Below are 24,000 nucleotides of genomic sequence, written 5' to 3'. Positions count from 1 at the left end.
CCCACATCTGAAGCATTCAAGAAAAGCCAGCAAAGAGCAAACATTGTGCCAAATTAAGTATTGTGTGTCTAGTTGCTCAGTTCCCCAAACACACAGATTGTCAGATGGCGTTGGCTGCTCAGGAGGGACACTTCTGCAACACCAAATGCTGCACCCCGAGCCTCTGGTCTGGAGCGCGAGAGCAGAAGTAACCTCACTGCACAGCTGAGGATTACCTTGAACCACCGTGCAACTAACAGAGGAACATAAATCATACAGAGATATAATTAAAAGGTAAACCCTATCAGAAGCCATGGGCAGCTAATGAGTAAGCGTGCTAAAGAACGGATGGGCAAGTGGGACACTGACAAAAGCAGAAGTCCTAGGAATAAGAAAACTCACTAAAGCAGAAGCCAATTCTGTAAAAATCCAGAGTAAGAAACAGTTGTTCTCTTTCATTTGCTTTTCTTTGAGATGCCACATCTTCTAACACTTTCCAGCATTAGAAATTAAAGACTTGTAGCCCTCCCCAAGGCAGGCTTTGAAAACAAATTTCCTATTTAACCTGCCAAAGCAGAAGATCTGACAGCAGCTGAGTGCCCCTCTGCCCAGCTCAGGGGATGACTCAGTGGAAACTAGCCCTCAAAAACCGTGTTGTCATCCTTCAGTCAGTGCAACTGAATAGGAACAAATTTCTCACCTTAAAAGCCATGGCTTCCAAGGTAGCCACAGTTAAAGGCAGCATTGTTTACTTGAGCAACAGCACCAACACATTCTGGTGAAAAAACAGCAGCTTACTTTCTACCCCTTTTTTTCAATTTTTAATAAAATTAATAAAAAGGTATCTACTGGAGTTAGACTATAAAAATCATTTCCTCAGAGCTTTAGAATATCTCACAAAAGAACAGGATATGAATACGTGTTAAGTGGATTAAGAACTGGGGAAAACAAGACCAATATTTTAACTGCTCAAGCCAACCAAACACACAACTCAAAGCAAAACACCAACCACGTAACCACCGTTCTGCTACAAGAACAGAATGCACACATGCACGTATTAAGCTGGGTCTCAAACTTGCATCCAGTTGAAATAGGTCTAGAAGGATCAGGTACATGGCATATCCCAATTTGCCTTATCTTGTCACAAAAGCAGTAATTTTTGCCACTTTCCGCTTCAATCTAAGCTATTATTCCCGATACTAAAAACATCAAATGAAAGGCAAAATATTTAAGTCGCATAGTAGAGCAACACACTTCATGAAAAGTAAGTCAAGCCCAAGTTGTGCTTCTGCTTTTCAACCTCACCACCTCTATCAGTACTTGCAGACAAAAGCCACTATTCAGGCTTTTGAGTTCAGGCATTACAAACCCTGAATAATCCACAACCTCTGCAGTTCCAACTGTGTTGCTTGTGCTCTGTTAATTTATTCTAATAAAGTGATGCTTCTGTTTGCCATACGTTTGCTAGTAACAAGTCACAGAAAGCAATTCTTTCTCTTCTGCGAGTTGACATTACAGGAGTCTGCAAGAAACACAGGCTGACCAGAAGGAAACCTATTCAATGCTCTCATTATCCACAAATGCTATCATCTTTTTTTCCTCTGCTGCATTATTCCACATCAAAAATTAAGTAACAAGCAAAGAGCAATGCATAATACTTAATAACATACCTACATCAGCTCAAGCGTCACAAGCATAAGGTCACTAATGTTATATGAATTGCCATCGAACAGGCATACACTTCCACAACAAAGGCGACTTATAAAGTAGAATAGATTCTAGCAGCTAACTAATCTTACACCAAAGAAAAACAGTAAGGTGATCCTGAAACAAATCAGGACAACTCTCTACTCCCATGCTGTTTCTGCTCCCGAGGTCCGAAATAATCACACCATCTTAGTTCACTACAGTGTTGGGCTTGACTAAAGAATCACGCAGAAATATGTGGGGCAAAAGATAACCTATGGATTTAGATTATGAATGTTAGCATTTTGTTAGCGGGCGAGTGGGGAACCGGGAGCAACCATGTAAAATTGACGCAGCTGCATACAGGCCCAGAGAACTAGCTACAAACTAAGCAGAACGCATTCAATATTTTGCTAGTTTAGATTAAAAGCATGGGGAAATCTGTCCACAGCATCCCAAGGACCTTTGAGGGTGGCAAGGGTCATCTAAAATTGTTGCTTATTGAAGTTTTTATTAACAGCCTCCTGAGAGCAATTTCTTTTTTCTCTTTTCAAAACATTCCATATGAAACATTCCTGAAAGCATGAAGTATATGTTTAAATACATATATACACACATTCTATTATTAGAGTCCTTTGCAAGGACCTAATAATAGAAATGTCCATAATTATGTATAAGGCAATTATAAGACACTGACATACAAAGCATGCTTTAAGGTACGTGCATTGCTGCCACAGACTAGCTATACACTAAGTCAACATAAAGAAATCAGACAAGCCTATCACCTTCATCTCCAGAGAATTCAAGTGTTTGATTTCAGTTATCCGAAATCTAACAAAAAAACACAAACAAACAAACCACCAAAACACAACAGCAGAAACACCACTCCTGAATCCATCTTGTCGCTCCACTGAGTAGCTTCTAGAGGAACTAGAAGCAGATGCCAGAACAAGCAAATGCCACATATCAGTGTTAGCCGCAATCTTTGTCGTCTTCAAAAAATAATAAAAAATATATACTTAATCACTTCAGAATTGTTTGTTACTTCATATTACATAAACATTATACATCGCCGCAGTTTCATAAGCAGAGTATCCAAATGGTAACTTTCAGTATACACCACCACTATAAACTGTCACCACTAGAAATACAAATAAACAACGTTTCTTATACAGTTGCTGTTGTAGTTGGCTTTTTGTTTGTTATCTGCTAACAAACACCACAATTTACTTGTAAACAAAGGATTCCTTAGATCAAATGCAGAAAGCATGTCACTGGAGAAGCCATACGTTTTAACCTCTAAGCTCAAGGAAAGCCATCCTTTCCCAATTAAAAGCACCCTGAAGATTTGCTAAAAGCCGCACTACCTGGGACCTCCAGGGAATATTCCTGCTCAGGAACAGACTTTAAAACACAGACTACGCTTTTCTTGTGTACTTGCTCAACAGCACCATCGTTTTTCATCCAGAGCCGAACACAGATTCAACATCTGCAGCAGCATTTCTGAAAGGCAACTAATCTCTCCAGCACTGTTACAAATTCCACAATAAATCACGTTTAATTAGTTTGCGCTTTTTTCCTGGCTGTCCAACAGAGAGGGGGGCTTCCAACTCTAATTTTGCAAAGAGGTGCTTAGAATAAATTGGTAAAAAGGCAAACCACCGCATCCCCACTAGAAATTGTTTGGAGGGTTATCTGCTTGCTGACACACATCTCTACATTCCTGCCTGTAGATGGCCTGTTACCGTTGTGTATCCAGCGTCTCCTATTTCCACCGCCTTGTTTGAAGAACTTCCCTCTTCCCACATACCTTCCATCTCCAGGGACAGATCACACAGGGACACTAAACCTCGGCCGTAAACAACATGACTTTTGATATTCCTGTTTCTAAAGGATCCTCCACCGCTCAGCTGCTGCCGTTCAGCAGCGCAGAGGAGATCACCTAGGCACGAGCCCTCCGTGCAATCGGTTTGAGGAACTCTTTGCCTCGCTGGTATTTTGCACAGCTGAGATTTACGCAGGGGTCTGGTGGCTTCCTCTGCCATTTATTTTATTTGCTGTACGCTAGAGGCTATTGCAAACAAATGGGACTTCAGTAACTTGCAGCATGTTGCACAAAACCATTCCGATGCATCAGAACTCTCGACTTCCAGACTTAACGCCCGCTAGCACGGCATCCTTGGTGGAGAGAGAGGGATGCCCTGAGAGGGCATCCCAAACTGCCAGTCCTGCTGCTCCCCACGGGACGGTCCGTCTTCCCTCACATCTTTCCTTTTGAGAGGAGTGGCAAACTATCGTGAGAAGAAAAGCACTGTGGAGAGTAATTCGTTTTATTCAGCTGTATATGGGCTCTGGGACTTTTATGTAATTATATGTATTTTGCAGGAATTAAGATCCTCGCACTACAAACGTTTATTCATACTGTAAACTTTGCTTCTGCGCTAGTGCTCACCAGACTGACAACCTACTTTTTTGAGGAAAAAGCCAATTATACTCATTAGAAAATTCATGAATACAACTGCACACATGCAGAAGTTTGCTGCATGATCTGGATATATTTTCTTGCACAGATTTATGAATTGTAGAAGTTTGTTAAGTTTTCCTTAACTGCTGCTCTCTCTCATCAGAGGACTTAAAGGAATCTAGAAAGTAAAAAGAAAAAAACATAAAATTCTCTGCTAAGAAAGAGATACAACGCAGAAATCTCCTTTCAGTTCACTAAATACCATATGTAGGAAAAAAAAAAAAAGTGCCAGAATAAACACACTTCAGATTAGAAGTTACAAACTTTTCCGAGTAAAGATAAAATGCTTGTGGTATGGAGTTACAGCTCCGAGCTTCTTGGCCATAGTCGAACATCAGCTTATTTTGGACGCTAACTTTCTTCATTTCTTATCCTTCAGCCAACTATAGGCTAACAATATGAAAAACCCCTCTCATCGCTGTCCCAGCAGTGACCTCAAACCCAAACCAGATGAGTTGTGATGGTTCATAATAAAAGAAGAAATTAAAAAATAAAAATTGTAAAATATGTCAACCTCCACACAGACTCATCTCTGAGCTACATTATGAGCATAAACTAGCTAAAAGATACTGAACTGGGAAGAACAATATGCGATACTGCTGGGGCAGCAGACGCTTCTGTCACAGCAGGGTCCCGATACAACCACAAACTAACGAGAGGGAACCACAAAGTGCTGAAGATTAGGAGAAAAGCACTAACAGACCGCTTCTGTGCGAGACCCGAAATGACCCCAGGAACACCGCCAAGAATCATTTTCTTACTGGTAGCACCGACAGCATGTTCTCTTACGGCTGAAAAAGACATATGGGCGGTAAGTGGACAAGACCACTGGTGGACCGGGTGAAAGGAGCAAGATGCCTCCACTCAGGAGGCAGCCCACTGCCGACTCCTGAGGTTTATGGAAGTGATGCCCTTATCTGGATTTCCAGCCAAGCACACATCGTGTCATCCATGTCCAGACCAGCTCCCCATCAGAAAGCAGCAAAGCCCCAGGCCAGTCCAGGCACCGAGGTGGCACAACCAGGCCTGGCAGTCTCAACCTTTTTTTAAGTGAGCTTTGCTGCAAAAAAGGTTGAGAAATAGCATTCTAGACTTAAAAACGCATGCAAGTTTGAAATCCCATTACCTAGCACATTGTTAAACTCGAGTTAGACTGGTTTGGCACCTTTCAGGAACGTACTGGTTGAGCCCTGGGTTCTGCAGGGTAAGCGGTTAGGGGATACAGCATATGTGGTCAGGGCATAGGGAGCTGGGATATGTGAATTCTCTTCTCACAAATCTAGCACTGAGTTCCCATAAAAAATAAAGCACAACAAAAAAAAATCCAAATAACCAAAAAAACCACCAAACAAGAGACTTCAGTTTTTCGTTATCTCAGTTTGCCCATCCGTGATGGGGTAACTACCACTTTAAGGAGCCAGGCCAGCAGCACTTTTAGGTACTCACACAAAGAAATGCAAATGAAATACAAAATTACTAATATGGAGAGAGGCAGGCTTGCCCCCCGCCTTTTATTCTACAAATATAGATGGGATAAATGGTTCATTACATTTAACTCCAAGCCGCACCACCTTAGCCAAAACCTTATTTAAATAGAACATTTCTGAGAAGCGGGAAGGGGGGGAAGGCAGAGGGGAGGGATGCAGATGTGGTCTTAACCTAAAAGAGGTTAAGCTCTTAAAAGACTTTTTCTTTTTTCATTCCGTCTCCTGGTAGCATGCCATTTTAAAAAGGTGCCTGGCAAGCAAAATAAAAAGTTTCCAGGGTTTTCCTTCCCAAAGCGGCCTCGGCCAAGAGCCGGGCGGGGAGGACGGGGCCGGGCGAAGTCGCTCGCGCCTTTCTCCAGCTTCTCCTCCGACATCCCCCCCCCTCCCTGGATCCAGACATTTTGGGAGGCAGCCTGCGGTCGAGGAGGAGCCCCGCGTTCTTCACCTGCCCGGCATCCCCCCCCCGGCCGGGCAGCGGGGCCGCTCTCCCCGCCGGCTCCCGGGCACGGCCGGAGGGCGCGGACCGGCATCCTCCCGCCACCGCGGGCACGGCTCCTCCGGGGGCGGCCAGCCGCCGCCACGCACACCCCCACGCGTGCCGCCGGCCCCCGCACGGGCGGACACGGGCGCCAGCACCCACCTCTCCCCAAATTTACACACACACACACACACCCCCCCCCCCGGAGGCGCACCGGCCGTACCGCGGGGCAGGGCGGGGAGGGCGGAGGCGATGACAGCGGCCGGGCCGGCAGCCCCTCGGGATTACCGGGCGGTGCTGGAGGGCCCGTCCCGCCGCCAGCCCCTCGCAGGGCCGCGGCGGGGCTGCTCCCGCCCGCCTGCACGGCGCCGCCCGGAGCGGGGTAGGCGGCGGGGGGGGGGGGGGGGGGGGAGCCGGCGGGGCCCCGGGGCGCCGCGACCCGGACCGGGAGAGAGGAGAGGAGAGGCGGGGAGGGAGCAGCGAGAGAAACTTTCCGCCAAGTGCCGCCGCGTCGCGTCCCGCCCCGCCGCCGAACAAAAGAGCCGGGACCGGGAGCGGCGCCTCGGGGCGGGGGACGCGGCTCCCCGGGGCTGCCCCGCCGCGCCGAGCAGAACCGAGGCGAGGCGAGGAGAGGAGAGCAGGCTCACCCGCCCGGGACCCCCGCCGCAACCGCCGCGTACCTTACCTGGCGGAGGGTTGGTGCGGGGAGGCGAGCCGGGCCGGGCCGGGCGCGGCGGTGAGTCCCGGCTAGCTGGAGCGAGTGCCAGGAGGGCTCGGCGGGGATTCCGCCATGTCAGTGATGTCGGCACCACATGGGGCCCGCGGCCGGCCCACGCTACCGCGCACTCTGGAGTAGAGGCTCCCGCCGAAAAGCCGGCTGAGGCGGGCGGCGGCGGGGCGCGCCGGCCCTCCTGCCCCCGCCCCGCCGAGCAACTGCTCCGCCCCGGCCCGGCCCCGCGTCGCCGCCTCCGCCCCGGCCCCGGGAGCCGTGAGGGGCGGCCCGGAGGGCGGGCGGGGAGAGGAGGAGGGGGGCCGGGGCGGCTGCCGGCCGCGGCCCAGTCAGGCGGCGCCGCATCGCTGGGAGGGCAGCGCCCGGCTCCGCTGCCTGACGCGGGCCCGGGCCCGGGCCCGGCCGGCGTTCTCCTCGCCGAGCTCCCGGTTCGCCTCGTCCGCCCCCGGCGCCTGCCTCGTTCCTTATTCCCAGATATCACCCCCGGAGCAGAGATCACCCACCGAGCCCTCCCCCCGCCCGGTTGGCGGCCTCCACCGTCGCGGCGGAGGTCGGTGCCCCTTGTCACAAAAATGCCGTTTCTGACTGGGGAGGTCCCTCGCCCGGAGAGTTTGAGGCTGGGATCTGCCTCTGCTCCTCCGTATGTCCTCCCCTGGGCATCTGCCGCGGGCTGCTGCAAAGGCAAGGCGCCGAATCAGAAGAACCCTTGGTCCCATCGGCGCGGCCGTCCCTACGTTTCCATCGGTCGGGCGCGAGGAGGAGAAGTTTTACCCAACGTTTTTCAGAGGTCAAGAAATGCCCTGACTCAATTAAATCGTTGCAGCCCAAAAGAAGAGGCATTTATCCCCCGGCTCTGGAAGAGAGCCCCGAGGAACCACAGTGGTCATTTACCTCTCGGCGCTGCGTCCAAGCAATGCGGGAATCATGACTAGAGCTTTAATCTGGTTACAGGAAAAGCTTAAAATAGGACTCGGCCTCACCCACACCGCAGATCACAGCCACGCTGTGAAGGGTCTTTTGATTTGGCCTTAGTCCTTCGCGTAGTTAACCTTCCTCCACAAAAGCTCATCACCCATACGTCTCGTGCTCTGCGTTCTCTCCGTTGCTATATTCTTCAGTGTTATTTTTCCTTACAGCTTTCATCAGCGGTTGATCTCCTTTATCCCACCAGAGCAAGGTTTCCTTCCAGAAACGAGAAAACCCTGTGGAGTCTTAGGCAGCCCAGGTGTATTTTCATCAGCTTCTGTTAAAATATCAACACAAACGTTTTTCCCATAGGACTCCTGGATGTTCTACTTCTTGTTGAAACTCACACTAAAGAAAAATTGGTTCGGCATAAAAGTTTGGTAAAACCAAAACATCATGCCCAACTAGGATGTTTTTTTTTTATTTTGTAAGTGATCAAAACACAGAAAAATGAAAATAAAGTTACCTGAAATAGATAATTCCCACAAAAATAACAAATCAGCATTTTCCCATGGGAAAGATTTTTCAATGTAAAATGGTCAGCCACCACTAAGTATTGTTTGTCATTAATTGCAAAAAACTTTTTTAATGAGTAAAATCTAAAAGTAGAAAAATGTTTTGTTTTATTAGTGACCCAAAACACACAGACTTTTTGATGATCCTGAATTGAGTTACAGTCAGATGAGATTAATTATTCACTAGGGTGGTAAAGCGTTTTGTGAAGGAAAAGATAGAGAAAAGGGACAGAGAGAGACAGTGAAGGCGTTGGTTTAGAAAGGAAAAAGTCACTGACCTGCGTTGGAAAATGACAAAAAAATATAAAATTTAAATTGAAGAGTAAACAAAATCAAACCTGAGGAAAGCAAAATGAAAAGAAATAAAGAAGAGGACAGAAGTGAAACCACAGGACTGATTTGTAGCTTTTCTATCCGAGAGGCCGGAGGAAGGCTAGGTCCTCGTTTGGAGAGTCAAAACAGAGGCCCCGGGCACGGGGACATTTCCAGTCTCACCTGGAACCAGAGAAGTGGCCACTCACAAAAAATATAGCAAAGCCTGGGCCTGGAACAAATGCATACCTTCTCCTTGGAGCACTTTCTATTAAGCCACGCTGCCCTGATGTACTGGAAGAGCAGATGTGGTTAACAGCAACGGTAAACTGGTTCAATGGAAACTGGGCATGGCTTATAAACCGAGGAAGAGGGCAGGGGAGAATGAAGCAAGGACCGCTTTTCCTCAGAAAGTTCCTACGTAAATAACATAAAAAACTATTTCTTTAATGGTTTATTCCCTGAGCCATCTCCTCTGGGAAGAGCATTAATCAGACCAGGAGGAAACGTCTTTGCCCCTGAAAAAGGAAAAGCATTAGGTTAAGCGGTGACACAGCAGGGACAGACAAATTACGCTGGAGAAAATGACTGACCTAAACTATCATCCAAATAAATACAGACCAAAGCCATGAACTTAACTCTTCTGTTTTGATGAGTCTAAGGCTTTTTTCAATAACAGGCATATTTTTCTTTTATCACGGTAAGATCTTTCTGTTTATTCAGGAAGCAAGTGGCGTCAGAAACGCAATAGCGCGTCTCTTCCGTCTCACTTCCCATGTGCGGCTGTTGCAGACGAGCGGGATGAAGGGACAATGCTGTCTCCTTCTTTTGCCTTTCTCGTGGATCCATGTCCCCAGGACAGCCATTCCCAAGCTGCGGATGCACCCGGACCAGACAGAAACCCCTATCTCCTTTCAAGCAGGAATCGTTTAGCCATCACACAGTAACAATTTTAGGCAGTGTTGACTGGGGCTGGATCCAAACCAATTCTAAATCCTGTATTCTGCCATCATCCCCATCAGCCATCCCCTCCTATTGGGTGACAAATCCCAGAGAGAGGCCTGTAGAAACTCTCTCCGTGCAATCGGAATGTGCCCTTGGAGATCAGACATCATTGTAAAGGCTGCGAAGACGGTCTTTATTCTCACAGGATGCTTTCCCTCACGTTTCTGATGGGATCCGAGTTAAACTTTTACTATTCCCACAAGCTGCACGTTCTGTATTCTGGAGGGCAGGCAGGCTGAGATCTTGGCATTGGTGCTGTTTGACAGTATACAGAGACTGCTTCGATTGATTTATTTGCTGAATACTGTTGGGTTTTTTTACCTGGCGTGTACTGCCCTCAGTCATTTTTAATACCACATAGCACCGGCATATAGGGTGGATGGTTCTGCTCAAACACTGGATGGACCGTGGCCGCAGGATTTTTCTTTCATGTGCATTATTACATCTCTGAGCAGCTGTGGGGTGGGCTGGCTCAGGGCTCGGTGTCCAACGGGTTACATTTACCCATAGCAAGGGCTCTGCGTTCAGACTCTTACTCTCAGGGCCAGCAGCAACTAGGATGGAGAAAAAGAGACATACTCAGCAAGAAACACCTTAGGTGACCCCTCAAGCACGCTGAGAGCGGGCGCTGCAGCATCCCTCACTCAGACCTCGCTCTGCCAGGGGATGGGCTCTGTGAGGCGGGAAGGGCAGGATGCTGAAAGCAAACGGCTGGATGATCTCTTTATGAAAACATCCAGAACAAAATCATGTAGCACCTCTCCTCCCTCCTGCTTGTCATCATGTAACTTACTCCTTCCACAGAATAAAGATGGGACCATATAATCTACTTTTTCTTGTTAATAAACCCTTTTTGGGGCCCTTGTCTTTATGTGTCACAAACCATTAAAGTTAGTGCAATTTAAACAATTGGGTACTCAAAATCATACAGTACTATCTGGTCACGGTGGTCTTCCCTCACTCTTTTATCTGAAAAAATGAAAAATAAAGGCAGATTAGATTGTGCAGATTAAAACATACTGAATTCCTTCAATCTTTATAATGTTTTGTTTTCAAGATAGTGCCCGTAGAGACTGGCATAAGCAAGAAAATCTGGGTAAGCCTATGTAGTTCGTAGTTCATAATGGTCACTTTTACTGCAGGGAATCCAAAATTCTGCAGGATGCTCTCTTTAAATAACTAGGGCATGTAAACATTAGCATGAACCAGGATTTCTTTCTGTACCTCTCTATTTAGAGGAAATGAATGCCAGTTATTCACTGAGCATATATTCATGTTTTTGCATTCATGAACTGACCGAGTTTGGTGAGGAGTTTGTATTCATGGTATTAATTAGCAGATTTTTCCCTTTTTAGGACACAGGTCGGTATTCCTCATGCTCAATAACACGTGCAGAAATTAAGCCCCAAAAATCTTATTCTTGGGATAAGATCAAAGGACTAATCACTGTAAGATTCTGAAATAAAAGTTATCTGCTTCTCTTGTTAGCGGGGTGCATGGTAACTTCGCATTGTACATCAATCTGTGATAAAACCGGTCACCTACTGGACATCCTTTTATTACATTTAATGGGCAAGTCCTTAATTTGGTCTTTGAATCTCTCAGACTACTACTAAGCAATAAATACGCCCAATCAAACTCTACTAGAAGTCACAAAAGACCCAGGGACTTCACCAGCAGCTAGAAGAGGCCCTCTAAACACCAGTGCCATTGTTCTAAAGATGTGATTTCTGACACACCAGAAGTTGTTGTTTGTCAGGGATATTATTCTATTAGTTGTTTCTTAAGCTTTACAAAGGCATCACAGAAAGAAAATGTTTCTGTTCCCCTCCTTGCCATGAGAAGCACCGTTGTCTTCATAATTTGTCTGCTTGCAAGCTGAGGACTTACACAGGGCATTTTTTACATTTTTTCGTCTACGTTGGTTTTATAAGTTTAAATAAGTTCCCATGTGCCAAGAGCTTCCAAAGACTATTCGCGCTTAACCAATTCAAGAAGCTTGCCATGAAGATTACACACCAGTTGTGCTTATTCAAAACAATAACTTCTGACCACTGCACCAGAAGAAAATACTCTCATTTATTGTCTCATAATCACACATCTCTGCAGTGTTAGTTCCACTTCTGCCAACGAGAAGGATGTTCCTTTTGCTATTTTACAAATATTTCAGCTAAATCTCCTTAACACTGTGCAGTTCTTTGGCTCGTTAGGTTTGCTTTGGTTTTGTTTTGTTGAAAGCTCTTGTTTCAGTTCAGGCTCTAAAGAAAACAAAGCAGTATTACTTGCATTGTTAAAGCCAAAAGTAGGGCCATGGAAAAAAAAAAATGTTCTTCTTGGAAGATTTTGTAGATTGGTATTCATGAAACAGCTGGAGATGAAACATACAGCACTAATCCTGTCCAGTTGCTCCTGGTCATGTTGCACATTCAGGAAATTCATAATTAGGTGGTTATATCCCCAGTGTTTCCCCTGCAGCACTCTTTACAACTAGCAATTTATCTTCTTTCTTGTCGTTAAAAAAAAAAAGAACAAAAAACACAACTACAAAGGAAGAAGTGGGGGAGAAAATACAAGCAGGAATGACTGAAAATATGCTTAAGAGTTTCTTCTCACTATAAAAAAAAAAAAAAAAAAAATCAGATGTTGTCATTTCTGCACATACCAGCAAACTTGTGCTGATCCATTGCCCTTTTCTATCACAGTACTTTTCCTCTGTGGTGTATCTCCTTCCTCTTCACAGTATTTATTTTGCCAGTTAATTTTTTCTTTTTCCTTGCCAGTCATGCACCCGCTTTCCTGTAAAGGGCAGCCACACCTGACAATTTAGAAATAAACACTTTAGTAAGTAAACATTTATTTTTCTTGCCAAATGGAAGCACTATACATGGGGGTTTTATTCCTAGCTCCCTCCAACGTTTCCAGTGAATTCCTAAGTAGTTGCTGCTCTTTATTTTGACTTCTCTAGTGGTATCATGAAAGCCTTTCCCTGCACACTGGGAATCTTCATACTGCATGCTACAAAGGGTGTTTTGTCAAAAATTTGTATTCATTTTAAATCAGTCAGGGTACAACTGGATGGATTTTTCTTCTTTTCATAGCCTTTAAATAGAACAGCCTTAGCTACTGTTAATTAAGTACATACATATGCAATGTGGGGATTTTTGTATACAGGGCAATCGATGAGAAATCCAGCTTTGGAATTAAACTGTTACCAGTGACTCAGCAGGTTTGCTCTGCAATAGCAAAGCATTAAATATAAGCTTTTTAAACAATCATTATTACTGATTTTTCCCAAAGTCATTTTAAAAAAGCACCTGGGAAAACAAAAAAGAAGACTACTTAGATAACACTGCTAGTTAAATTTCAGGAGTTTCCATGCCTGTGATTAGGAAGCTACTCCGGTGGCGCAGAAGTCTGGCTTTTCAGAGATAAAAAAAAACCACAGCAATTTCATAATGCGTACAGTGAATGCACAAATAACTTTAAAACAACAGAAGACTCATAAACCCCTCTGGTGCTGGAATGGCATTTCCAGCCCCTAGATCACAAGATTACCATAAATCCCAGGGAGAGGTTAGGGAAGAGCCAGCCCTCGCCCAGCCTTCCTCCCGACTCTTCTTATTCAGGGGAGCCTCGGCCACGTTGCTGTGCACTTGTGGTTTCCTCCTCCTTTCAGAATTCTAAGTGTATTTTTAGTCACAAATGCAGCAGAAATACACCTAGACAACTTTTTTTTTTTTTTTTTTCCTAGCCATCAGTGAGCATCTCCGATTCCCTGGCTGACAGTGTGGAAGCAGAAGGCTCCCTGCTTTTGAATGGAGATGCCCAGTCATGCCCACATACAAGTCCTCTTTGAAAACATCATGGAAAAGCACAATGATTTTCAAAGAAGTGAGGCAGATCTCGTCCAAAGCTCTATATATCTGCAATAAAACAAGATCCTTTATGCCAAGTGGGAGGCCCTTATGAAAAAAAAAAAATCACCAACTTTCAATATATTATCTCAAAAAAAAAAAAAAAAGCATGGAACAATTTAAGAAAATTTCACATCAGATTCCTCCCCATCAATGACTTTTCCTAGAGCTTCCCCAAAACTGCATGGAAATACATAACGTGTTACTTTGAAAAGTAATCACGTTTTAAAAATTATTTACCAAGTTGCTAACTTTTCCAGACTTAAAAGGTGATGCCTGAGATAATGTATCGATTTCACGTTGATAAATAATTGAGTCTGGAATATAAATGTTTTGGTACAGCCTATGAAAAATCTCTTCAGCTGACTGTGCCTCAGGCTAGAATGATTTAAAAAATAATGCTTATTTTACAATTCTATTACTTCTTTTATCTACAATAAATAGCCAGGCTTAACCTCTCCATCATGCTCTGTCACACACGCTATCACACCCAAATTCTACCCACCTTCAACATTTTTTTAACAAAGTGAAGATCTAGCAGCATGCCCTAAAGATCAACAAAACCTGGAATTATTTTTGACTAAGGGAGGAGCAACCACTACAAACAAGGCAATACAGGCAGCGTGCTGTCTCAGCTCCTGCCTTATTGTGTGCACCCCGGCAGACCACAGCTGCGATATGCGATGATGTGAAATGGTGTCCGCGTAGCTCCCGAGCCAGTTGATGGCTGATAGGTCAAAGATGAACTTATATCTCGCTTGAAGGCTGACCACAGAGCTGCTACAGAGCCAGAGGAATGATTGTAGCATGTTAAAATAAGGCGGCAGGTGGATTCTGCAGAGGTTTCTGCTGCTGTTTTTCTTTTAAGCCTTGAAGATTCATGTGATTTAAACAAGTCTTGAAGTGACGGGAAAGCAAATAGAATAACTTTCGTTGCCCACACAATGATTATGTGGTATTTATAAATATGCTTTGTGATCTCCAAAAGAAAGTTGTTACAGAGGAAAGGTGCCATAAAAACGCCAATTAATCCTGTTATAAGATAAATCTTATGCCATGTACAATAAAGATTAAATAAACATAATAGACATTTTAGAAGGATTGACAAAGCTCTCATATCTATTTCAGGTGTTTCTTATTCCCCTCTCCCCACATTACTTAGCTTTAGAAACGGCGTCGTGAAATAAAGAGCAATCCGCTTTGGGTTGCACTCTTCACCGATTCCTCACCACGGAGCATGTATTTCTGTTTCCCTCAATTAAATTACCTGCAAGATTTGCAGAGCTGAATCCCAATGCCCACAGCCAGCCTACATTTGAAGCGGGGCACGGTGGTCCCCTCTCTCATCCCTGACCCCCAGCCCGGAGCCCGGGCACAGCTCCCAGCCGGAGGCAGGGCATGCCATGGCAGTAAATACGTCTAACCCTTCTCCTGCCCCTCGACTCAACTCCGTGCTATCCCACGCATTGAAGCAGAAGAGACGTAAGGCTCAAGTGAAGTTTCTACCCTGCCCTGTGCAGGGTTGTTAAATGTCTCTGTCGAAAATAGCACAACTATGAACGCCAGCAGCAGATAACGAGGTGTACGCGTGTGCGGTTAACGCTGTCTCGCCTGTGACAGCCGCACGTCTCATGGGACAGTTCTGCAGCTCTCACGACTGTCAGCCCCCAGCTGAGATCTCAGCCTTGCTGCAGCCAGGCAGCACGACAGTGCCTGGGTTTCGGTCAGGTTTTAGGCTCCTAGACACTTCGAAATGCTAGTAAGAGACCTAAATGAAGGGATTATCTCAAGATTTCCCCAGGAGTCCAGCTTCCTCTGCCTCCTGTGCCACCTCGCACGTCTTTTTTCAAGCAGCCTTGGTCTCTCTACCCATGCCTTCAGCAATCCACTTTGGTTCCCCTGGTCCATTTTTACTACTGGGCCTTTTTTACTGTCCCAAATTCACAAACATCCTCAGGGTCTCACAGTCTGCGGTCCATCGTGTTTATGACTTCTCCGGTTTCTCCCAGCTCTGCTTGCTGCTGAGTGAGGATGGGAAAGGACAAAGATGCCCCAAGAGCCATGGTCTCCCTTACCACAGACCGCATCTCTTCTCAGCCCAGGCTGTAAAGCCGTGGTTACATGAGCAGTAATTCTGCATCTGTGTACTTCCAGATTCCTTCTCAGCATATTTATCCCGGAGCAGGCACTTCTGTTGAATTTGTCAGAGTGCACGATATAGTTCGTGTCAATGTGACACCTTTATGCTAACCCTGCATCTGCTCTGGGATTCAACGTATAGTTGGGATGGAAGCGATGGACGGTGCCTGATCTGGCATAAAGCCTGGCTGTTCAAAGTTAATCCATCAGAATTTTTAAAATAAACTGGAACTGGCAGAGTGAGTTTAGACCACATAAATACGTCGTCTCCTATGGCAGCACTTTTTAATCCTGTCCTGTCCCTGTCCAAAAAATAAATGTATTTTGTTGTCACACCAATCCCTTAGTCCTTTGGTGTTTTGGTTCTTCTGTAACTATAAAATAGGGATCCCAGCATTTCTGTAATGGGATTCATCTAAGTTCCTCATGAAAGCGTGCACCTACTTGGAAGCAATACTGAACTGATATTGACCATTTCTTTTGAACGGCACTAAAATCCTCAGACATTAACCCGAAAATGCATCAATCCTTCAGAGTGCTGGGGGAATGTATTTATATTTAACTTTACCCTGAGTAACATATGCAAAATAGACTTGGCAGTTCATTATATGAGAGAGTTATAAGAGTACTCTGAAGTATTCAGAATAATCAAGTAAGCACATGCAGGATCAGGGTCCAAGATGGTGTTGTCTGGAAAAAGCATAGTTCTGTCTGGCACAAAGAAAATCCAACGATTAACAGAATGCTAATTTCAACAAATACTCAAGGTATGCCTGTGTCTTACTTTACATTTCTTGTACAATGGTATATGTGGAAAGAGAAAGAGAGCGCTACAGTTATTCTTGTTGGGGAAAGATTTGAGCTTCAGAGAAATTTTTTTTTTAAGTCTTAGTAACTCATCTCTTTTTAACAAGCTTGAACTTGATCCTGAAAACTGTTCAGTTCCATTCATCAATTGACTTTGTGACTCCGTCTTAGTAATAAAAAAGGCACCTTTTAAACATAATTCATTGAATTTAAAGGAGAAAACTTGCAATCTGTGAATTAGGCATCCAAAACTTACAAAAAACTTACCTATGTTAATCAAGGGATGGAGGAAACAAATTTAAAGTGAGGTGATGCAAATGCTACATTTTAAAGGCCAAAAGATATTGCTAAAGAAGGGAAAAACAAGTCCATTTTTATTTTTTGTGATACATCAATTAAATGATCAGGTGTTTTTTTCACTTGGGACACAGGTTAAGAGATGAAAGCTAAGAAAGTGAGAGCAGAAGAAATTTTAGGCAGGTAAACTTTAAGATAAGCTTGTTAACACCTGACTGCTTTCAAAGACTAACAGATATTATTAGTGGGATTTCTTTAAAGCAGCTGTGTTGCTATCACCTATAGCTAAAAATATGAGACCATACGCTGCCCAGAGCACACAGCGTGTGGGAGAGCCTTGACAGGCCAGGGAAGAGCAGACGAATGGGGCTTGAAATCTGGGATGAAACAAAGTGATCTTTTGCCGTCTCCCAATTAATTACATTGGCAGAAACAAGCTGCTTCATAAGGTTTCTTTGGGTGAAAGATGCAAACCTAAATTCATGCCCCTTAATTCAAAGACAGAGGTAAAAACCAGCTAAACCTGTGGTACTTCTGCATTGCTCAGAATACAAATTGGGTTAGGCTGAGCTTTGTTCCCCGAACTGCAGCTCCAGCTGTAGGTTCATGACGCAAAGTCCTTAGCAGCAATTCAGACTTAAGCTATTGATGCCCCTCGCTGCTAGTTGGTACCTCTGTGCCCTGCTCTCTCCGTTGTGCTCGTCCTCTTGGTTTTTGCATCAGTGCTGTGAATCGGCTCGGGAAATTGATCTGGCTGAAAAACAGCATTCCTAAAAATGCTTGGGTTTATTTTTTCTCTATCCAACCAGGTATCTCCGTGACCGGTTTTCAGATGGCACAAAAAGGAGTGGGCCAAAGGCAGGGGTGGTGGGCTGCAGTACTGGGGCAGGCATGGATGGAAGGGGAGGACAGCGATGCGTTGAGCCAGCGTTGCTGCCAAGCACACGCAGCAACATGACTTTGAGCCGCATCTCGTCCAGGCACACGTCACATCCTGGATTCTACCAAAGGGAGACAATTCTCCTTCGGTTCAAATGCAAGGGACTTGTGGTTTAGAACAGAAAAAGCTGTATTATTTCCTCTCTCTCGCTAAATATTTCTGAGCAGCTACAGTGTTCACCCTGTTGACAGGCATAAAACCCTACCTGGTCACTAATCCCTTACCTGCTCCCATGGATAATTGACTACTAAGCATAAATGTTGCCTGCAGCATTTTCTGTTGGGAGGTAGCCCAGCTGCTGCAGAATGAAGATCCAAACTTGCTGATAATCCAGCAATACTGGGGTTATGTTACCAGTCTCGCACACACCCTGAGTCATGTGCCTGCTGCCTCAGTTCCTTCTTTTTGCTTCCCTGATGAGCACATGCATGCGCTCACATGCATATGTGCACAAACCACACGCTGTGGGATCCAGGAAGGCTTCCTGCATTCAGATTTATGCAGCCCAAATTCCACCTACAGGAGTTTTCTAAGGCTTAAATGCTTCTGGATGCTGACAGGCAGCTAAAATAAGACACTGAGCTAGGGATCTCAGTGAGTCCAAGCAAGAAGAATCTGGTCATGGGGGTCTAGCTTGTTGTAGGTAGACAGCAAGTATAAATAGTTGCTCCCTTTACACAGCGAAAGCTGCATATTTTTTGTGTACTTCATAGAATGGTTTGGGTTGGAAGGGACCTTTAAAGGTCATCTAGTCCACCCCCCCCCCGCAACGGGCAGGGACATCTTCAACTAGATCGGGTTGCTCAGAGCCCCGTCCAGCCTGACCTTGAATATTTCCAGGGATGGGGCATTGACCACCTCTCTGGGCAACCTATGCCAGTGTTTCACTACCGTCATCGTCCTTGCTGCCTCTATCCAGTATTTGTCCTTTTTTTAAGGAGAACTCCGCTAGATCCTCTGCCACCTGTTAGCCCTCTACTCCGCTCAACTTCTTTATCCTGATACTTGGCAAATTCTCCATCTGTCCATGATTGACCCTGCTCCCAAACTCTCCCCCCTAGATGAAGGGTCAGTCTAATTATGAATCTCTCTTCTGATAGCATCAATGGTGCAGCCATTTTATGTTAGCTGCCTTATTATAAATTTGTGAACCATGCTACACCTGGTGAGCTGATGGTAGCACCAACTGGTGACAGAGTGGTGCTGCAGCCCACAGCCCTGGGGTATGGTGGTGACCTAGGAGGGAAGGGTCCTGATTCCATGCTGTGAGCCAGCCAGTTCTCATCATCTCCCGCTCTGGAAGTTTAGTACTTCTGTTTCTTGGTGTTGGGCTCTTGCTTTCACGATCCTTCTAACAAGGTCTTTTTAGGGCATGTAAAAAAAAAAAAAAAAAATTGCTTTCCACTGCTGTTTTCAGGAGCATTCATTTGCATTTGCTTGCTTTTTCTGTATGCTGACGTGCAAGTATCCAGAACACCCCAACAGATCTCCATTCAGAATTGCTCATGTTAGTGTCTGAGAAGCCGCCGAACATCCTTTGTATGCACTTCTCTTTCTTCTGCAAATAAAGCTGGAATTAATTCCTCATCAGGATAAATCCTCTGCAGGTGAAAGCTGTTCAGAACTTGAAACATCTGAGAAAATTAATACAGCAGCTTCCCTAAACATCCCAAAATCTTCAAAAAGAGTAAAGATGAAGAAAACCCACTGAAAACAGCCAACAACTTTGAAAGAAAAGCCATGTGGAACGATGGAAGCATTTGGAAGGGAGACTTCCCTAGGGGGAAGAGTGTTGCTTAACTGCAGGGCTGTTTGAAATGACCTGTCTGTGCTTAAACTCCAGATTCAGCTCAGTGCTCTTGACCCAGGCATGTTCGTAAGCAATGTCAGTCAGAGCCAGCATACTGACTTCTCAGGAACTATTATTTTTGCTTTTCCTTTTATTTTTGGATGTACTTCAGAATTAGTTGTGTACTTAGAGCTTAAATTATAAATGACCAACAGTGATAAGGGACATGCCTTACTTCTCCAATACGCACACCTGTTTGAGCTATTTATTTCCCTCTAGGTATTGCCCTAATAAGTTCTCCTTAATGTCCAGTACCAAGTTGTTTATATGTCTCAAAGTAGTTTCAGGGAGGGTAGAATCTGGGTACATTATTTTTCTGTGCTTTGTAACATAGCACAGAAAGAGAGAAAGATTTTTATTTTCCTCAGATGGTATCAGTGCTAGTTGCAGACTAGGTCCTATTTTATTTCTTCTTTGGGACCTCTGGTCTTTCTTTGACTTCCTTATTGCATACCTAAACTCCTTTCTGGTGCACATGGGTTATATGAGGACTTCAGTCATCTCACCTGGAACATGAAGTATGACAGGCCAGTGTTTTGGAATCCCTTGGGGACTGGTAGGCTGTCAGGACACACCATGCAAGCTCAGCTCACTATCTATCTTAGGATTTACAGAAGACAAAGCAAGCCTGTAAAGCCAGGACAGTGACAACGTGATGAAGAGGATGTGATCACTTTGTCGAGTTATCAAACAACGGATGCGTTCATCAACTGGACAAGGAACTATTTTGGTGGGCAAGAGTCAGTAAGCTTAGTTAGGAAGGTGAAAAGATGGGGCAAAATTGAGTTTCTCCTTTGTTTTTATTTTGTGGAACCAGAGGCAGAAGCCTTGCTGGAAACAGGAGTTTCTTCTCCCTGTTCTGGAGGGTGGTTTGACAGAGGAGCTTTCCTACAGAGGAAAGACATCCTCCCAGGCCTCCCTCCTCGTTTCATTTTCAGCTTTTCTGACTCTTGAGGCGTTTCTCACAATTCAAGGACCAAAAAGAGAAATTAAAAAAAAAAAAAAAAAAAGGGACATACAAACCCCTGCTTTTTCTACCCTTCCTTCCAAACTCTGCTAGCTGGGTTAATTTTGCTGTTCTTGTTTTTACTGTGGTATTTTCTTCCAAGTTTAATGGATCCTAGATGCCCCTTCACCTGTGATACTACGAAGACTCTTTCCTATCAGGATTGTGTGTATTCAGAGCAGACATCTTTGATCATATTCTACCTAGTACAAGGAGCAACACACCCAAATCACTGGTGGTGTTTAGACTCCCACTGCCTTGTTTGGGTGTCCCAATTCAAGGAAAATCTGCAAAAGCAAAGGCAGCATTAGCTTAGTTCTTCTTGACCTTCCCTTATCTGTAGACATAGACATGGGTCCATAAACTCAGTGTTTAGTTAAAACATAACTGCTGGTACTGTTAAGTTCGTAATGAGGAAAATGAAGCACAGATCAAAAGATTCGCTTTTCTGTGGATTTAATTTTCTTCCTCATGTTTGCACTTTGGTCGTAAACACTGCTGTTCCCCCTCTGCCCTCCTGTTCCATATACTGCAGATTAAGTTGGGAAATATTTTTAGAAAAGACATGAGTGTACAGAAGGGAGTATTAGACTCTGACCTTATAGCTGCTTTTGAAGGCTACATGGCAAATGTTCTTAGTATTTCCAAATTCTCAGAAAAAGAAGATTCATAGATTGCTCTTCATTAAGTGTACTAATTGGCCACATGTATGTTTATTCCCTCTCCCATGCATGCACACGCAGAGCAAAGCCAACACATATATTCCAAGATGCCTGAAACAAATAATGGACCTACAGTATTGCCTCAATAGCTACTGGCATGGAATGAAAAGTAAACAGCAAAACAGGAAAAGGAAGGCTAAAACTAGATTAAACAGATCGCTGCATTCAAAAGTGTGCAGTCATCTGGGAACTTAATGAAAAAAGAGTTGAAAGGAAAAGTTAAAACAAATAACATACAAGCCTCTCCTGTATTTTTGAAAATCCCTCACCAGCTGTGTGGTAAAATGCCATTAACAAACTAGCATGCAGTATAAAACTTAGATGTACAGAATTAACTTTTCATTCACCAAGGTAAGCAAAATATCAGGTTATTCCTCATCACTAGAATTCAAATTAGGCCCAGATTGTTTGACAGGAGCTAGAAAGATGATGTCAGGGATCAAAAAGAAGAGCTTCTTTGTCTCAGTTATAAGGGGAAAAAAAAAAAAAAAAGTAATTTGTTACCAATAGAAATTTTATGCTGCATATATGTAACACAATATGGCTTCAATTATCTGTAATAGGAGGTGTGCAAAAATCAAGTGATTTAAAAACCTGGCCTATCACCAAAGCCAGCTAGATCTCTCACTGTTTCTATCTTTTGAAGCCAAAATCTCCTGCTGAATACTTTAGTCCTTTTTAATCCTGATTTGGATTTGAACTTGAACCCTAGGTCCTAGAATAAATCAAACTGAGATCTTAACACGTTCTTTCCAGACCATTTCTGATGAGAACACAACCTCTATCAAAATAACCTGGCTTTGCTTCTGCAACAATTTCCAAGAGCTACAACCAGGAATTTCACTACTTTCCTGACTTCACAGACATACCTTTTCAGGTTAGCTGATTGAGCCAAAAAAGAAATCCTAGCCTCTTTCACCACTGTTTTAGGTTTTTACATTTGCAAGTACGAAAACTATCTCAGAATAAAGACTCTGTTGGGACAACCCATCATGTCAATTCAGCAATACTTCTCCCTCTTGTGTGATCTTCAAGAGAGAGGGTAATCAACTTGCCTGCAATATTTCTGAGTTCAGCTGTAGCCCCATAAACTTTTTGATGTGAAATGTGTTGCTGCCCTGTGGACAGAAGGCACAGAAAGAGACTTTTCAACTAAGTCAAGCAGAAGTGCATCTGTTGTTGCCCTGATAGGAACACCTGTAACCAATCCCACAGACCATTTTCACCATGGGGTTCTAAAAGCAAGATGTTCTCCTGCTATGCTACCAAGGGTATTATGTTTGGACAAGTGCTGTCTTTCTGATAGATTGTATAACACAGGACACTTCTTCCTTCATCACAAAGTCTTCTGGTCCAGGCCACAAAAGATCTTTTCATTTCACTAGCCCAGCCTGGATTAGTGAACACCACAGCCTCACCTGCAAGTAGTTATGACCCTACTTACTCAAGAGGCAGATGCCTCTCATGAATTCAAACTCAGGTAGCTAAACCTACATTTCCAATTGTATTTTCTGTAGGACATTACTTTTTGTTTATCCTTAACCAATGTGCTGCAGCAAGCACTTGGCTAACTTGTTTCTAAAATCAGCTGTATTTCAATTTCCAAGCGATGGAGATACAGATAAAGCTACATGGTCTCCAGTTCTTCTAAATGAAAGGATTATACTCAAACAGAAATAGAATCTGAAAGGCAGTGACAATCATTATTTGTACTGCTACATCCACAGTCATTAAGAAAGAGGGGGTATTTGTAAAAGTCACCACTTCTGCTAACAAGCCAGTCTTACTGTTCTTATGTAGCAAAACATTTCCTCTACAAAAGGACCTCTTGATATATCCATCTATGTGAGTGGTTTCACTGCTGAAAGCTGTTTACAGCATAACTCTGGAGAGAAGATGCTAGTAAAGCAGGAAGCAGAATTTAAAACTCCCGTGGAGCTCTGCATTGAGCGGGACCTCCTGCTATACCACGAGAGCCCAGACTCCTTTGGCCAACTTAGACTTACATTAGCCCAAACTCCATTGAACTGGATCATGGTTGGGAGCAATGACAACCTAAGGTCAATGCTAGGGTGGTTTGTGCTCTAGAGGTCTGAACTATATCCAATCTGTAAATGAACAGATTTGGAGTTCTAGGAAAGCCGGTACCTTAACCTTACTCTATACAAATATTGGTCCTGAAAAGTAGAATAGGTATTTTGAAAGAAATACACATTACAGTTGTACATGTTGTATTGCCACCTTTATGAGCCATAGACACCAGAAATGCCTAAAGATCGGAAAGTTTAAAAGGAGGCTATTTCTCCTTGCACTCACTGCTGAGCCTTCAGCTGCAATCCCTGTGCCCATTGGAACGCAGGTGGTAGACAGCAGTCTGTGATTACTTCAAGGACTGCAAATAGAGGGAAAAAAGTACTCAGAGATGAAACCCTGGTCCAAATGGAATCAGAAGGAATTTAGCTGTTTACATGAATGGAGCCAGGATTACCCCTCTAGCCAAGATGATAAGACCCTGAAGTTTATCTATACATTTACTCTTGTTTTCTGCCAGCAATAAACACAGTAAAAAGATAAAGATGTATCAAAGAAGCTGACTGTGCTACAAGGGATGTTTCTCCTAGCTTCAGGCCGCAAGATTATCTTG

General features: G+C 44.2%; 1 protein-coding gene across 1 annotated transcript in view; it reads right to left on the bottom strand.

The window, feature by feature from the left end:
• Positions 1–7,027, bottom strand: part of FNDC3B (fibronectin type III domain containing 3B) — a 212,079-nt gene extending 205,052 nt beyond the window's left edge. The window contains exon 1 of the mRNA XM_030028612.2: positions 6,840–7,027. The gene's annotated coding sequence lies outside the window, so the exon portion shown is untranslated. The remainder of the gene's footprint in view (positions 1–6,839) is intronic.
• Positions 7,028–24,000: the final 16,973 nt, after the last annotated feature.

This window comes from Aquila chrysaetos, chromosome 10 (genome assembly GCF_900496995.4).
Source record: "Aquila chrysaetos chrysaetos chromosome 10, bAquChr1.4, whole genome shotgun sequence".
NCBI classification, from domain to species: domain Eukaryota; kingdom Metazoa; phylum Chordata; class Aves; order Accipitriformes; family Accipitridae; genus Aquila; species Aquila chrysaetos.
The sequence above is the reverse complement of the archived record's forward strand: the minus strand, read 5'-3'. Positions and strand labels throughout refer to the sequence as shown.